Raw genomic sequence first — 15,410 nt, 5'->3', positions numbered from 1 at the left:
AAATCTTTAAAAAAAAAAATTTATAGTTGAACAGTACAAAACTTTTAAGTTATAGAATCATGTTAATGGGATGTTTTCTAAATGTGCTAATTTTTAAAATTACTGAATTTCTTATTTTAAGAAATGTAGCTGGGTATTTAAAATGTATTTTTTTTTTTAAGATTTTTATTTATTTGTCAGAGAGAGAGAGGGAGAGCGAGCAAGCACAGGCAGAGAGAATGGCAGGCAGGGAGAAGCAGGCTCCCTGCCGAGCAAGGAGCCCGATGTGGGACTTGATCCCAGGACACTGGGATCATGATCTGAGCCGAAGGCAGCCGCTTAACCAAGTGAGCCACCCAGGCATCCCTAAAATGTATTTTTTATTATAAAAGTAGGATATCTATGTAAAACAATTCGAACAATGCAGCCTTTTTTTTTTTTTTTTAAGATTTTATTTATTTATTTATTTGACAGACAGAAATCACAAGTAGGCAGAGAGGCAGGCAGAGAGAAGAGGGGGAAGCAGGCTCCCCGCTGAGCAGAGAGCCTGATGCGGGGCTCTATCCCAGGAGCCTGGGATCATGACCTGAGCCGAAGGCAGCGGCTTAACCCACTGAGCCACACCCATGCGCCTCTTAGTTTATAATTTCTCTGCCTTAATTTTAAGCAATTACCTTTTATAATACTATTTTTTTAAATATTTTATTTATTTATTTGACAGACAGAGATTACACGTAGGCAGAGAAGCAGGCAGAGAGAGAGGAGGAAGCAGGCTCCCTGCTGAGCAGAGCCTGATGTGGGACTCGATCCCAGGACCCTGAGATCATGACCTGAGCCGAAGGCAGCGGCTTAACCCAATGAGCCACCCAGGCGCCCCTAATACTATTTTTAATACTCCCATTAAAAATAAGAACATCATAGATATGATTGGCTGAAATGTACATCCTTCTTCAGACACTAAATTCATAACTATATACATTTTTAAGTTTAGTTCTAATTTCTGATCCAGGAAAATCAAGGTTTTTGAACACATTGGATATTTATATTCACACTATAATCAAGGGATAAGGTGCTAATAAGGAAGAAAGCAGTAATAAAGTTACTTAATAGTAGTGATCATCATAAAGACAGTCAATGTATATAACAACATATAGGGTCTTTGACATTCTGAATTGCATGTAGAGAACAAAACTAAAACCCAGAATCTCTAAATACTGTGGGTAGTCTGCTAGACTGAATGTTCAGATGGTTCATTTGGCAGTGTCCGCTTAGACTTGAATTAATTTATTAGTGTTACAGCATTTTAAAAATTAAAATATTTAGGAGTGAATATAGAAAATAGAAGTGAACTTTTACACTGTTATTTGAAAATCCAGAAGAGGCTTTTTTTCTCAGCTCAGGTTTTTGCTTAAAGATCAAGCATTAAATATTTAATCCTCAAATAATATATGGTTTTTTGAAAGCATCAAATTAATGTAAAGCTTTTTGCTTAGAAGCAAAACAAACTGATTTTGGTCCTCTAAGCCCAAAAGAAATGAGAGAAGAGACAGATTTTTTGGAAGTATTCTGAGATAGAACTTAGAATCAGAGGTTGGGTTAAACTGCCAAGCCAAGGATATGAGAATGGGGTACATCAGGCTGGACTGGAAGTTGCTGGATGTTTCTTTCAGTTCCTGCTATAGAGATGATTTAGTTCAGTAACTTCCAGTCTGTTTTCTCTCCCTATTTCACATTTCTGGGGTGAAACGTCCAATTGGCTGACCCCAGGATTAATCCAGTTTTTGCAGGGGAGGGGTTAAGAAATACAGACAGGGAAAGAGTTGATTCCTGGAGCATTCATTTTTGTGTATTATATCCCTTTCTAAGAAATTGGGAGCCATGAGCTGGGGATCCAGCCTCATTGGTATAAGCTGTAGCAAGCATATGTGCATGCATGTATAGTATTCTCAGTTCATACAGGTGGAGTATTAAAGTTGTTACCTTAAAACTGTTAATGAGATTATAACTATGACTTGCGAGAAAGAATCCTTCTTTATTGTGAGAAGTTCATTAATCTTAACATCTCTGAGCTGTGGATTTGAAGCGTAGTTTTTGCTTACATTCCTGTCAAAGTGTTTCTAACAAAAGAGTTCCCACCCGAAAGAAGAAATTCTGTTGCATGATGTTTAGCTTCATGGAACCTCACAAGAGGGAAAAAAATCTAGAACCTAGTGATTATGGTCTGGGCAGAATATAATAGTTGCTTTAAGGGAGTAAGAAAGTGCTTCCGGAGTAAGAAGTTGATTTCTGAGGATTAAGGATAGCTTCCTGAGACAGGAGACAGTTTAGCTCAATTCAACTGGAGGAGACAATGAGCAAAGCCAAGAGAAAACCTGTGGTTATGAAGGTGTATATGGGATAAATCAGAGTGTCTTGCTAATACATAGAATTATGCATTTACAAAGACCTTACAAGTTATTGGGGGATTTTTGTTTTTAGTAGAGAGATAAAGCAGAACTTTATCTAGGTTAAACTGGTGTCTAATTTAGGTGAGGTAGGGAAATCAGGAGGCTATTGTGGGAGTTTAGGATATGTTAGTGGAAATGGACATGAAGATTTGCAAACAGTGGGTTTACCGTTCTGTGGACATTAGCAATCATTTTCATCTTGCCCAGGTTTCTTTGTAGGCTTTTCTAAATTGTTCCCTAAACTGCAGTTTACTTTTTCTGTTTAGTCTCTGATCTGTGCTGTTAGCAGTGGTCCTGCTACAATGTAAATATCATGTTATTCCCATGGTTAAAATTTTTATGCATCCTCCTCCTACCCAAGTTAAAATTTAAAATCTTTATCATGATGTTCTAAGGTGTGTATTATTGTGTTTCTGCTTAATTTGCTATTCCCCAGTTTCTTCCTTTTGTTTTTTCTGCTTTCCTAAACTACTCAAAGTTCTGTGGTGGATCATCCTCTCAGTGACTTTGCACATTCTGTTGCTCTCTCCCTGGAACAGGGACCTCTCCTTTGTGCTCATCTTTTTAAGATACATAGAAAAGTCTACATGTAGGCAAGTCTTAGCCCAGTAAGTAGAATACTTTATGTTTGCTTCCATTGTTGTATGTATAGATTTTGTTAATGCTGTCTTTTTTGTTTAGATTGTGAATTCCCTGAAGGCAGGTTGACTCTTAACATCTTTTCCTATTACAGAGTAGCTTAGAGATGCATATTTGCCCACCTTTCCTTCCTCCCTCCCTGTAACTAGATGTCATGATTTTCTGACAGTATGGATTCTGAAGCCAAAATGCTTAGGTTGAAAATCCTGGCTCTGCCACTTACTAGTGGTGCAATCATGGGCAGGTTATTTAACCTCTTTGTTTCTTTGTTGCATACTGATGATAAGACCAGTGAAATAATGCTGCCTAACTCATAGGGTGGTTGTGAGGATTGAATTAATATGTCCAAAGTGCTAAGGCCATTGTCTGACATAAGTGGTTATGTGTTTGCTCCTTTTTCTGTTATGCATTGTAGTTTAAATACAAATTTGTACTCCTATGGCAAAAACAGTTGCACATATAGTACCTCCTAAATCTGTTTGTAAAGTGGTATGTTCCTGATTTTTTTTTTCCTACTGTAGGTGGGTTGTTAGTATTATTTCCACCAAAGCAGGCTTCAGAATATTCGCCAAAAAATTATTGAGTACTTCCTGTCTGTCAGACATATTCTTGGTAGCTGTGATATAGTTCTATATATATAGGTGAACAAATCTGTGGGCAGGTAGTAAATAATAAATTATATATTATGTTACTTCATTGAAAGGGCAATGGAAAAATATGAAGGGTAGGGGAAGTGAGTGTTAAGATTGGAAAAGAACTTGTAATTTTAAATAGGGTGGTTAAACTAAGCTTTATATAGTAGGAGAGCATTCCAGCCAGAGGAATCCTTCCACACAAAAGTACTTAAGTAAGAGTGTGTCCTACTTTTTCACAGACTAACCAGGAGGTCACTATGGCTGGTGTAGACTGACCAGTGAGAAGAGGTCAGAGAGGTAAAGGGGTTTGGAGTTAGCTTTTGTAATACATTGTGGACCATTTTAAGGACATTGAGTTTTACTCTTACTCTGAAGTTGGGAGCCATTGTGGAGTTCTGAGTAGAGAAGTGACATTATCAGACTTAAGTGTTAAGAGGATTGTTTTACGAATGGTGTTGTTGAAGATGAAGGTAATGATATTATTGAAGAATGATAGTGGTTCAGGTATCTGGAGGTGGTGAAGATTAGTCATAATCTTTATATATTTTGAAGGTACAGCTGACAGGATTTCCTGTAGATAGGCTGTGGTGTATGAGAGAAAAGTAGTCAAGAATGACTCAAGGGGGGACGCCTGGGTGGCTCAGTTGGTTAAGCAGCTGCCTTCGGCTCAGGTCATGATCCCGGTGTCCTGGGATCGAGTCCCACATCGGGCTCCTTGCTCCGCAGGGAGCCTGCTTCTTCCTCTGACTCTGCCTTCCATTCTGTCTGCCTGTGCTCGCTCTCGCTTGCTCTCTCTCTGACAAATAAATAAATAAAATCTTTAAAAAAAAAAAAGAATGACTCAAGGGTTTTGCCTAAGCAGCTAGAAGATAGAATTTCATTACGCATGCTGTGGGAAAGGCTGTGGTAGGGGCAGTTTATGGGAAAGATCAGGAGTTCAGTTTTGGACACACTGAATTTTATATTGATGAATGGGGAGAACAGGAGATATAATGGGCATATAGATGATACTTAAAATTTCCAGACTGGATAAGATCCCCAAGCGTGGGCAAAGAAGAGTTATTCCAAGTTTGGGTTACTCTAGAGTTAGAACTTTGGGAAACCTGTAAGGGAAAATGAGCAACAACGTCCAGTAACTTAAATGAATACAATTAAGGAAGAATGATATCTGTGTGAAATACTCTTTATAGGCTAATTAAGGATGAAGTGTGAGAATTGACCTTTGGATTTAGCAGTATGGAGGTCATTGATCACTTTGTTAAGAGCGGATTAATTTTTAGTGGTGGGGCGGAACCCTTCTTTGGAGTGGGTTTGAGAGATAACGGGAGGGAGACAACCCTTTTAAGGAATTTTTTTGCCAAGGACAGCAAATAAATAATGCAGAGGATAGGAGGCTAAGTGGAAATTTTTGAGATACAAATACTGACATACTTGCATAATGGAAATGGAAATGATCTGTTAGAGATTACAAAGTAGATATAGATGTAGTTGACAGGAGAAAGGGAGAATTACCCAAGTGATACTCCTGAGTAGGTGCACAAAAGGAGAGAATCTGATATGTTAATAGATGAGAGAATGAATAGTACATTTGTGATTACAATTGGGAATTCAGTGTGTATGTACGCGATCCTGCTAGTAGGTGGATAAATGTGGTGGAACTCTGGACATTGTTTACTGCTTTAGTTTTAGAAGTGAAGCAGAAAGCAAAGTCATTGAGTGTGATGTTGAGGAAGAACTCATTGGGGGTTTGAGGAGGATGATATAAAATAGTTATCTACAAGAGCCTGAGAGTGAATAAACTGGGGGAAAATTTATTACCTGTCAGCATTAATAGTGTACTTGAGTCCACCTAGCATGGTGGTGCAGTTTTCTGTAACTTTCGTGTTCCTTCTGGAATTAAGATTTGGGTACAGATTTGGTGGGGATAACATTTCACTGGTGTAGTTGATTTTGTGAGCACAGTGAAGGCAAAGAGGTTTAGAGAGTCAACTGTATGCACAGTTTAATTTAAACGGGATAATGAAGAGAGTGGGTGTCAGAGGGGTTGAGGGATAGTTAAAAGGTAGCAGGATCAATGCATTGGAGATCCTGGTCGAGTCAGTTTTTGGAGAAAGTGCAATAGTAGATTTTCTAGTTCATCAGGAACTGCAAATCATATAAATAAGGTTTGACAAAGCGAGGTGATACACAGGCGTTTTTTGCTATTCTCTCTTCTTATCTTTTAGCTGCAATACTTCATTTATTTATTTATTTAGTTAGTTATGAAGGAAAGAGTTTTGTTAAATGGTGGAGAGAGGAATATTGGATAAGAGATTTTCTCCTCTAATGAAGGGAATAGTTAAAGAGTATTCTTAGGCCAGAGAGATTGCCTAAAATCTTTAGTGTGTTGTGTAGCAGTACATAAGATAAGACCAACCATTTTATTGTGGTCTAACAGAGGTCTTGCTTACTGTTTTAATTCTTTTCTTGGTAATGCCACCTTGAAAGCTGTCTGCATAGTTCTGTAATATTCTCAGGTGTTCTCCCTGTCCTGAGTTTCTTGAGGAAAAACAACCATTGAGTGCTTACTAAGTGTGAGTTACTTTGCTGACATGCAGTCTCCTTACACTAATGTTAATCCTCACAGTTTTGTGAAGTAGGTACAATTATTTCCATTTTATAGATGAGGAAACAAAGGAATTATTTTAGATAACTGTCAGATGAAAAATGAAAAAGTGGCTAAGCTGAAATTGGAGCTTGGCCAAGCTTCCGGTTTATTTTCTTGGCTTCATCACATATAGATGGACATTCTGAGGAAGTATTATCCATTTCATTGTTCATGTGTTTGTTTTCCACGTATTTAGACAGATCTTGGACCAGAGTATAAATTGTCCTTGTAGTATATGTTGTGCTTTTAATGATATGTTTTTCTTCCTTTTGAGAGTAAAGATGCAGAAAAATACTTCTTAAGTAATTATGTCTTTAATTAGTAATTTTAGAGTAGCACATAACTCCGGGGCATACTTCAAAACATGAACAGAAATAATCTGTATATGACATAGCAGAAAATAGACACATACCAGTCTACTGAAAGCCATTATTACACTGTTAGACTCTTCAAGCCTTGTCTTCAAATTCAAGATTCTCCAGGATGAACCCTGTGTACTAAAGTATACAGTAATCTCTCACCATCCTTGAATGTGTAAACTCATTTTTTTTAAACTTTTTAAAAAAATTTTTTATTTATTTGACAGAGAGATCACAAGTAGGCAGAGAGGCAAGCAGAGAGAGAGAGGGGAGGAAGCAGGGCTCCCTGCGGAGCAGAGAGCCCCATGTGGGGCTCCATCCCGGGACCCTGGGATCATGTCCTGAGCTGAAGGCAGAGACTTTAAGCCACTGAGCCACCCAGGCGCCCCTAAACTCATTTTTATATTTCAGTAACAGAAACTGTTACTTCATCATTTACATACATTTCAGTCTTTTTAAAAAGAAAACCCAGGGTGCCTGGGTACCTCAGTCGATTAAATACCAGACTCTTCATCTCAGCTCAGGTCTAGATTTCAGGGTCCTAAGTTCAAGTGTCATGTTGGACTCCCAAAAGCTGGGGCATGGAGCCAACGTAAAAAAGAAAAGAAGAAAAAAAAAAAACCAACAATTAACTGATTGCTTTGCTTTGCACCACATGAGTTTGTGGGTCAGTGTGGAAAGATTTTTGTTGTTGTTTTTTACCTCTTCCTTTCTCAGTATACAAGATGACACCTGAGGGGGAAAAAAATGTAAGGTCACATCTCCACAGCACATTTTCCTGCACAGTTGAAAATGATTTTGTGAGACAGGCTTTAATGTTAGTGAGTGTTTTATTTATTTTTTAAACAAATCACCTACATTTTAGAATTTCTTTCTTCCATTAAAAATATACATGCATATTACTTTATCCTTCAAATTTTGTGAGACTTTGATCTGGCAGTTCTCATTTTCCCGATTTTACTGATTTTCAGGAACCGACGTAATCCTCAACAAGAGGAATTGTGTATTGCAGTGGTACTTGATGTGTGTGTGGGACAGTGCCCCCCCCCCCCCCCCGGGTTCATTTGGCATTTTCTGGAGATATTTTTGGTTGTCAACATTCTTGGTGGGAGTGCTGCTGGCATCTAGTTGTAGAGGCCAGGGACTATACTAAACACCCTGCAGTGTACGGGACATTCCACCATAACAGAACTGTGTAGCCAAAAATGTCAGTAATGGTTGGGAAATTGTCTCTTTTAAGCTCTTACTTTTAGGTCCTGTACTTTTCCACTTTATTTTTCTGCATTCTGCTCATCCTTCTACAAGTCCAACTTAACAATCCTCCTTTGCCCTGATGCCTTTCCTAGATAGCTCTAAGCCTACATTTCATATTTCCTGTCTCTAGGTTCCGTTTGCCATTACTAAATCTCTACAACTAATAGTTTATGATGTTTTATTTGTTTATTGTCTTTGTTTCATGTTTTCTAACCTAATTTTACTAGTGGAGGATCAGTGTGATGTATATCTTCTGAGTTTTCTAACTGCTGATGTGTTTGCCCCTGATGTGTTGTGTGAGTTGGTAGAATGCAAAAAGGGCCCAGGGCCTACCTAGGCTCTGACAAACTTTACAGTGAAGGAATGGACCATTCAATGCCTGTTGATGGAAATTTGGAATTGGTATCCTATGGATTGTGGGGGAAAGTAATAGCAGTAGTGGTGAAAGCAGTAAGAAGAGCTGCTCCTGCTCCCTTCCAGTAGGGGACAGAATAGATCCACCTCAGCCATTAAGCTGGTGCTATAAAAAAAACTCTGGTATCCTCCAAGTTTTGAATTGGTTGTCTCTCTTAAACCTGAGCCTTGCTGTTAGAGATTTATCTTTGGGTCATCTGTTCATGGGGGACAGACGGGTTCATGTTGGTAATATTAATAAATTTTAGAAAGATTTTCAATAAGGGGCCAAAGGATAGCTATATTAGGCTAACCAGACACACTGTTTCTTCAACTTTCTGCTTTAATTGGTAGGGAGAGATGGGTCAGTAGAGAAAAGTAACTTGACTCTTTAAAACATGTTAGAACCCTTATCATGAATATATAAGTTGCCAAAGAAGAAACCCAGGTTCATGCTGAGTATTATCTGAACATTTGTGTTACCTCTTGAAGCTTTTCTTTTCCATTGAATTGGATCTTTGATGGGTACAAATGTCAGATATTTTAGTACTCTTAATTTGAAAATTCATTTTCAGTATTTAGTTAGAGCTTCATTGCTTTGAAGCAGGTAAATACCATGCCATCTTCAGATATGACTTTCTGAGCAAGAAAATGTGTTAATATTTCAAGGGTAATTTCAAAATTGGAACAAATAGACAAAAATTTTAGTGTCACTTCAACATTTATGTTAAAAACAGTTGCTCTTTTTTAAGCAATCAGTACAAAATGGCAATTCAAAAGTTATGTTCATACTTGTATTGCCTAGTAGTTTACTTTTTCTTTTAAGGAGTGTGGGGATGGGGCAGTGCTGCTTAATTGGGGACAATTTTTGTCTTCTATGTAACATTTGGCATTGTTTGTAGATGTTTATGGTTGTCACAACTTTTGAGAGGGTGGAGATTGGGTGCTTCTGACTTAAAGCAGGTGGAGAGAGGCCAGGGATGCTGCTCAGCATCTTACACTACACAGGACCTTCCCCTATGACAAAGAACTGCCAGGCTCACATGTCAGTGGTGCCAAAGTTGAGGAACCCCAGGATGAGAGGATTGGAAAGGACCTATTCCAGACACAAAAGAATTGTCTTGTGACCAGTGAACATAGGTTAAAATACTCAATTTTACTAGCAGTAAATGAAATGCAAATAAAGTGATTTTCTACTATTAAATTATGCAGGAGTTTTGAAAGAATTTAATACTTGAATGAAATAGGTTTTTTTTTTTTTTTTGAAATAGGTGTTTCTATCCTGATGACGCTTAAAAGTGGTACAACATTTCTGAGAGGCTGTTGAAAGTACATTTATCAGAAGTTGATACTTGTATTTTAGACGCAGTAATTCCACTTAAGGAATCTATACTAAAGTAATAAACAGATGCCTTCAAAGTTTATTATTAGGATATTAACCACAATTACTTTTAATTGTAATCAGCTGGAAGAAAACCTCTTTTTAAAATTGTGTTTATTCTTAATCTCAGAAAACTGAGGGTTGCTGGGGGGAGAGGGGTTGGCAGAGGGTGGTTGGGTTATGGACATTGGGGAAGGTATGTGCTATGGTGAGTGCTGTGAAGTATAAACCTGGCGACTCACAGACCTGTACCCCTGGGGCTAATAATACATTATATGTTAATTTAAAAATTAAAAAATTAAAAAAAAGATTTTGCAGAAAAGTATGTATAAAGTTATCCCTACTGCACCTTAATTTTTATTAAATCAATTTTATTAAAAATGGTTATTAAATAATGGTGCAGCTGTATGTGATACAAATTAAAAATCCTACCAGAGACTACAGATCGTGGGACAATATCCATAGTAAATAAAGAGGGGAAAAAAAGGGTTATCAAAATAGAATGCCATATTTTAATAAGAATTAGAATAGTGAAAAATACACTAAAATATATTTTAATGATAATTACTGGACAGTTCATGGGCAGTGTTCATTTTGTTTCTATTTTCTAATTTTTTATGACTGTGCTATTAAAATATAGTTGGAAAAAATACTTTTTACACTTTGGTAAAATTTTGTAGTAGTCCTACCATTTCTTAGGGTATTTCCTGAGTAATCCGTCCTTTCCCATATACCATGTTTCCTTGTGTTGGGTTTATTTCTGGGCTCTCTGTTCTCTGATATATTTTATTTACTCATTTAAACGATAAAATATGGTATGGTGTAATCATGATGAAAAAGGAATATTCCCTTGATTGGGGCCCTACTTACAGAAATTTTCTGAGCTAGTAATTGGTATTTTAAAGTTTTTAAAAATGCTGTCATGATGTTGTGTAAGCAATTCACAATATGTTATTTTTGCCACATGTTTTTGCTCATGTAATTCAATATTCAAATTAAATTTACTTGGTTTTGCTCTCTCCTGTCATGTAAAAATTCTGACTTTTTGTTTTAAGATTTTATTTGAGAGAGATCACAAGTAGGAGAAGGGGCAGAGGGAGAAGCAAATTCCCTGCTAAGCAGGGGTACTGATGAGGACTTCATCCCAGGACCCTGGGAGCATGACATGAGCTGGAGGCAGACATCAACTGGCTGAACCACCCAGGCCCCCCAAATTCTGACACTTAAAATCTCCTGATTTGAATAGCTACCTTTTGAAGATGTTATGAACTTGTCACCCAGCCCTCTTAAATTTGTTTTTTTTTTTCATTCATTCTTCATGTATTCCCCTTTGATATTTGCATATGGTGTAGTATTTGCTATTCCTGGAGGTAGTAGGGCTCTCCTGTGTTCTCTTGTGTTAGCTTCCCACACAGATTTTGTGTAGAAACCATTGAGGCTGAGTAGAAGTAATCTTAATAGAATTTGGAACTGTAAGAGGCAGTAAGTTAAGATGGTGGTTACTGGCCCCTGAAGTGTTCTAGAACCCGCTGAGAAAATAGGAGATTTTCTGCCCTTGAGCGGGTATAGACTTGTGAATTCCTGTGGGGATAATAAGGTCATTGTGTGATATTTCATAGGGTATCTTTATTAGTGCCGTGTCTCTCTAAAGGAGAAGCTGCATGAAAGTAAAGATGGAAAGAAGAAAGTGGAGGGAGGTGAGGTTACTTTAAAAAAAATTAATGAGTGGGGTCCTTGGGAGGCTCAGTCATTAAGCGTCTGCCTTTGGCTCAGGTTCTGGGGTCTGGGGTCCTGGGATCCAGCCCCACATTGAGCTTCCTGCTCAGTGGGAAGCCTGTTCTTCTCTTACACTGTCCCTGCTTGTGTTCCCTTTTTCACTATCTCTCTCTGTCAAATAAATAAATAAAATCTTTAAAAATTAAGGAGTAATTTCAGTAAATTCTTGAGTTAATTTTAGCAAAGCAGATTAAATTAATGTGGAGGAATTGATTTGATTTTAAAGTTGAAAATGTATGTCTTTTTGTTTTTTTAAAGATTTTATTTATTTGACAGAGATCACAAGTAGGCAGAGAGGCAGGCAGAGAGAGAAGGAAGCAGGTTCCCTGCCTAGCAGAGAGCCCGATGCCGGGCTCGATCCTAGGACCCTGGTATCATGACCTGAGCTGAAGGCAGAGGCTTTAACCCATTGAGCCACCCAGGTGCCCCGAAAATGTGTGTTTTTTGAACATCTTAGAATAATTTTATTTTCATTTGAAAAATAAGTTTTTTTTTGTTTCTAGTTTCTACTCAACCAATGAGTACATTCCTAAGAAAATACTTTTTCTTTGCAAGATCCTTAGTTTATTTGCTCATGGCCTATTGTTGTGTTCAAATTCTATAATATTCATGAAAACATTTTCTGTTTTTGTTTTTGTCACAGTTGTAGTGTAACAAAAAGCTACGTTTTTGACATTTTTGTAGAAGTGGTTTTTCATCTTTATATGGTATAGTGACTTCTGAATTGGATCTCTTGGATCTAATTCAGAATAACTGCTTTTGATACCTTTGAAACTTAAAATACAATATGTATAAAATTCATTTAGTTTATGGGACTTAATTCCTGTCTGACAAGTTAATATCATAGTCTTTGAAGCTCCCATAGTTTGCTTACCCTGGGCTCTATCTTTCCTTATCTCAAAACCTTATCTCAAAACCTTTTCTTATCTCAAAACCTTCCCAGAATAGAGCAGGGAATGGAAGAAGATGTGATCATGGAAATAGCATGATCCTCTCCAAAATTTTTTAATATTAATAAAATTTGTATACCATATAAGTTAATCATTTAATAGAATGGAATTGTCAAGTCGCATGTTAACTCTGTGTTTAACTGAGATACTGCCAGACTATTTTCCCACAGTGGCTATACCATTTTGCACTCCCACCGACAGTGTATAAGATTTCCAATTTCATCCTGCATCCTCCCCAATACTTGTTATTGTCCCAACTTTTTGATTATAGCCACCTTTAGTAGATGTGAAATGGTATCTTATAAAATGTGCTTTGATTTGTGTTTCCCTAGTGGATAATAATGTTAGTCATCTTTTAATGTACTCATTGGCCATTTATTTTCTTTGGAGAAATGCCTATTTGAATCTTTTGTCCAATTTTCAACACTTCTTTTGGGGTAAAATGTACATAACAAATCTTGGCATTTTAAGTGTATAACTTGGGGACATTAAATACTTTTCTACAGTCTTGTGCCACAGTCATCACTATCCATATCCAGGCCTTTTTTAAATCTTCCCATACTGAAACTCTGTACTCATTAAACAGTAATGTAATACCTTACCTTTTCCCCAGCCCCTGGGCTAATGCCTTTCTACTCCTTGCCTCTGATTCTATTTTAGATACCTCATGTAAGTGAAATCATAAAATTTGTTCTTTTGTGTCTGTCTTATTTCACTTAGCATATTGTGTTCAAGATTTTTCAAAGTTGTAGCATGTGCCAGAATTTCCATTTTAAGCCCTAATAATATTCCACTGCATGTATTTACACCACATTATTTATGCATTCGTGTGTTGATTGATGGTATTTTGCACCTTTTGGCTACTGCTTTGTGAATTGGTGTACACGTTCTGATTGAGTCCTTGCTTTCACATGTTTTGGGTATTTACTTGGAAAGGGAATGGCTGGATCACCTGGTAATTCTTTGTTTTTGTTTTGTTTTTATTTTTGAGAAACCACCACACTTCTCTACAGTTGCTGCATCATTTTGTATGCCCTCCAGCTAGTATGAGGTTCCAATTTCTTTACAGCTTTGGCGGCCAATACTTGCTGTTTCCTGTGTTTTTGTTTTTGTTGTTGTTGCTGTTTGCATAGCAGGCGACCTAATGGATGTGAAGTTCTGTCACGTTTTGGTTTTGATGTACATTATCCCAGTGATTAGTGAGGTTGGGCATCTTTCCATGTTATTGGTCTTTTGTATATCTTTGGAGAAATGTCTATTCAACTACTTTGCCTATTTTTTCACTGGGTTGTGTTCTATGCCCTTCTTCCCTCCCCCACTTGCTTATTTGTAGGAGTTCTTTTTATATCCTGGTTATTAACACCTTATCAGATAGATGATTTGCAAGTATTTCTTCTGTTCTGTGGGATTGCCTTTTCACTTGTTAATAGTGACCTTTGAGACAGAAAATATTTTGATTTTGAACATAGTTCAAGCTTTTTGTTGTTGTTGTCACATAGTACTGTTTAAGTCGACAGTGACTGATTCCGAAATGTCTTGGGAATGTATCAGGAGCCTTCTAGGCTTCTACTGGAAAACATTTTCTAGTTTCACTTTCTGTTTTGAAGTCAAATTTTTCGTTGGCCACAAGTATTTTAGTTACTGGTTATATCTCTTGAAGTCCTTCATTTCTTAAAAAATATCTACCAAATTTTCTTGTTCTAAAAAAGCCTTGTTTGACAGTCCTTTCAAGTAAAAACTGCCTTCTAAGATAGCAGCTAGTTCAGCTGGCAACAATATTCAACTATTGTTCCTTGAAATGTATATAATATTTTGATACATTTTCATGTATTATTTGTCCCATTTTGTTACAGAGAATATTAAGAAAATGCATATTCAGAGGTTGAGTATTAATAAAATTAGTATTTATTGTTTTATTAAACTTTAAATGAAATGTTTTTTTGTTTTACTGTGAATTTTTGGTGGGTGAAGAAGGTGATGACTGACTAGTAGATAGGAGTTTGGAACTGTTGCTTGATTTCTGCTAAGTGTCTTCATTTTCCCTGTTGCTGTTCTTGCACCATCAAGACAAATATGAACATAGTAAAAATATCAACTCTTATTCTTATGAGAAATGGCTTTGGCCTCTTACAATACATTTTTGAGAACTGCTGCCCTAGTTTGTAGTATTATGGATGGGGGAAGAGAGTACAGATTAACACTTCCCTTATTTTGCTTAAGTAGTCACCTGTTTAAGATGTATCTGCTGCCATTAATGGTTTGTACTTTCAACTTTGGGAAATGGTTGACATTCTTGACTCTTGGATCCCCTGGAATGTCGAGTATTCAGGCAGGTATCATCACAAAATGTTTTTATATTAGTGGTAAAATTTAAAAGGACAGGGAGAAAAGGTGTTCTTATTAACCTAGTAAGTGAATAGATATTAAAAGCACATAAATTATATATTTTTACTTTGCAGATACATGTTACATAGAACCTATGATATGTACCCTTTAAGAGACAGAAGATTCTGAAAATACTAGCTAAAAGAAAAGAGTAATTTGAAGTTCATTTTGCTGTTTAACATAGATATAAGACAAGAAACCTTTATTTGTCTATGTAAGCATTAAAGCTTGAATACTAAGAGCTTTGGGTCTGGAGTCATTCTGACTTGCCTATTTAAAATGTGAATTTGAGCCAATTTCTGATAACCTATTTACGATGGTCTGGTAACACCTCTCTGGCTGACTTGTTAGGAGCAGTAGAGTCAAAATAATGTTTTAAAGTTGCTAATAATGAGACGTAGTACATAATGGGCTTTTAGCTGGAGGTTGTTCATTTTAAAGATTTTTAACAGAGATTGGGGTTTCATTTGGATCAGGGGTGGGGAGAATTGGTGTAACTAGTTTGGAGTTTGTGAGTCAGATTCATAGGCCTGGTACTTGCCACTTAACAAAGATATTCTCACTG

General features: G+C 36.9%; 1 protein-coding gene across 2 annotated transcripts in view; it reads left to right on the top strand.

Annotated features, from left to right (window-relative positions):
* Nucleotides 1-15,410, top strand: part of PPP4R2 (protein phosphatase 4 regulatory subunit 2) — a 54,177-nt gene that overhangs the window by 21,573 nt on the left and 17,194 nt on the right. The gene's annotated exons all lie outside the window — the stretch shown is intronic.

The sequence above is a fragment of the Mustela nivalis genome (genome assembly GCF_964662115.1).
Source record: "Mustela nivalis genome assembly, chromosome: 1".
NCBI classification, from domain to species: domain Eukaryota; kingdom Metazoa; phylum Chordata; class Mammalia; order Carnivora; family Mustelidae; genus Mustela; species Mustela nivalis.
The sequence above is the reverse complement of the archived record's forward strand: the minus strand, read 5'-3'. Positions and strand labels throughout refer to the sequence as shown.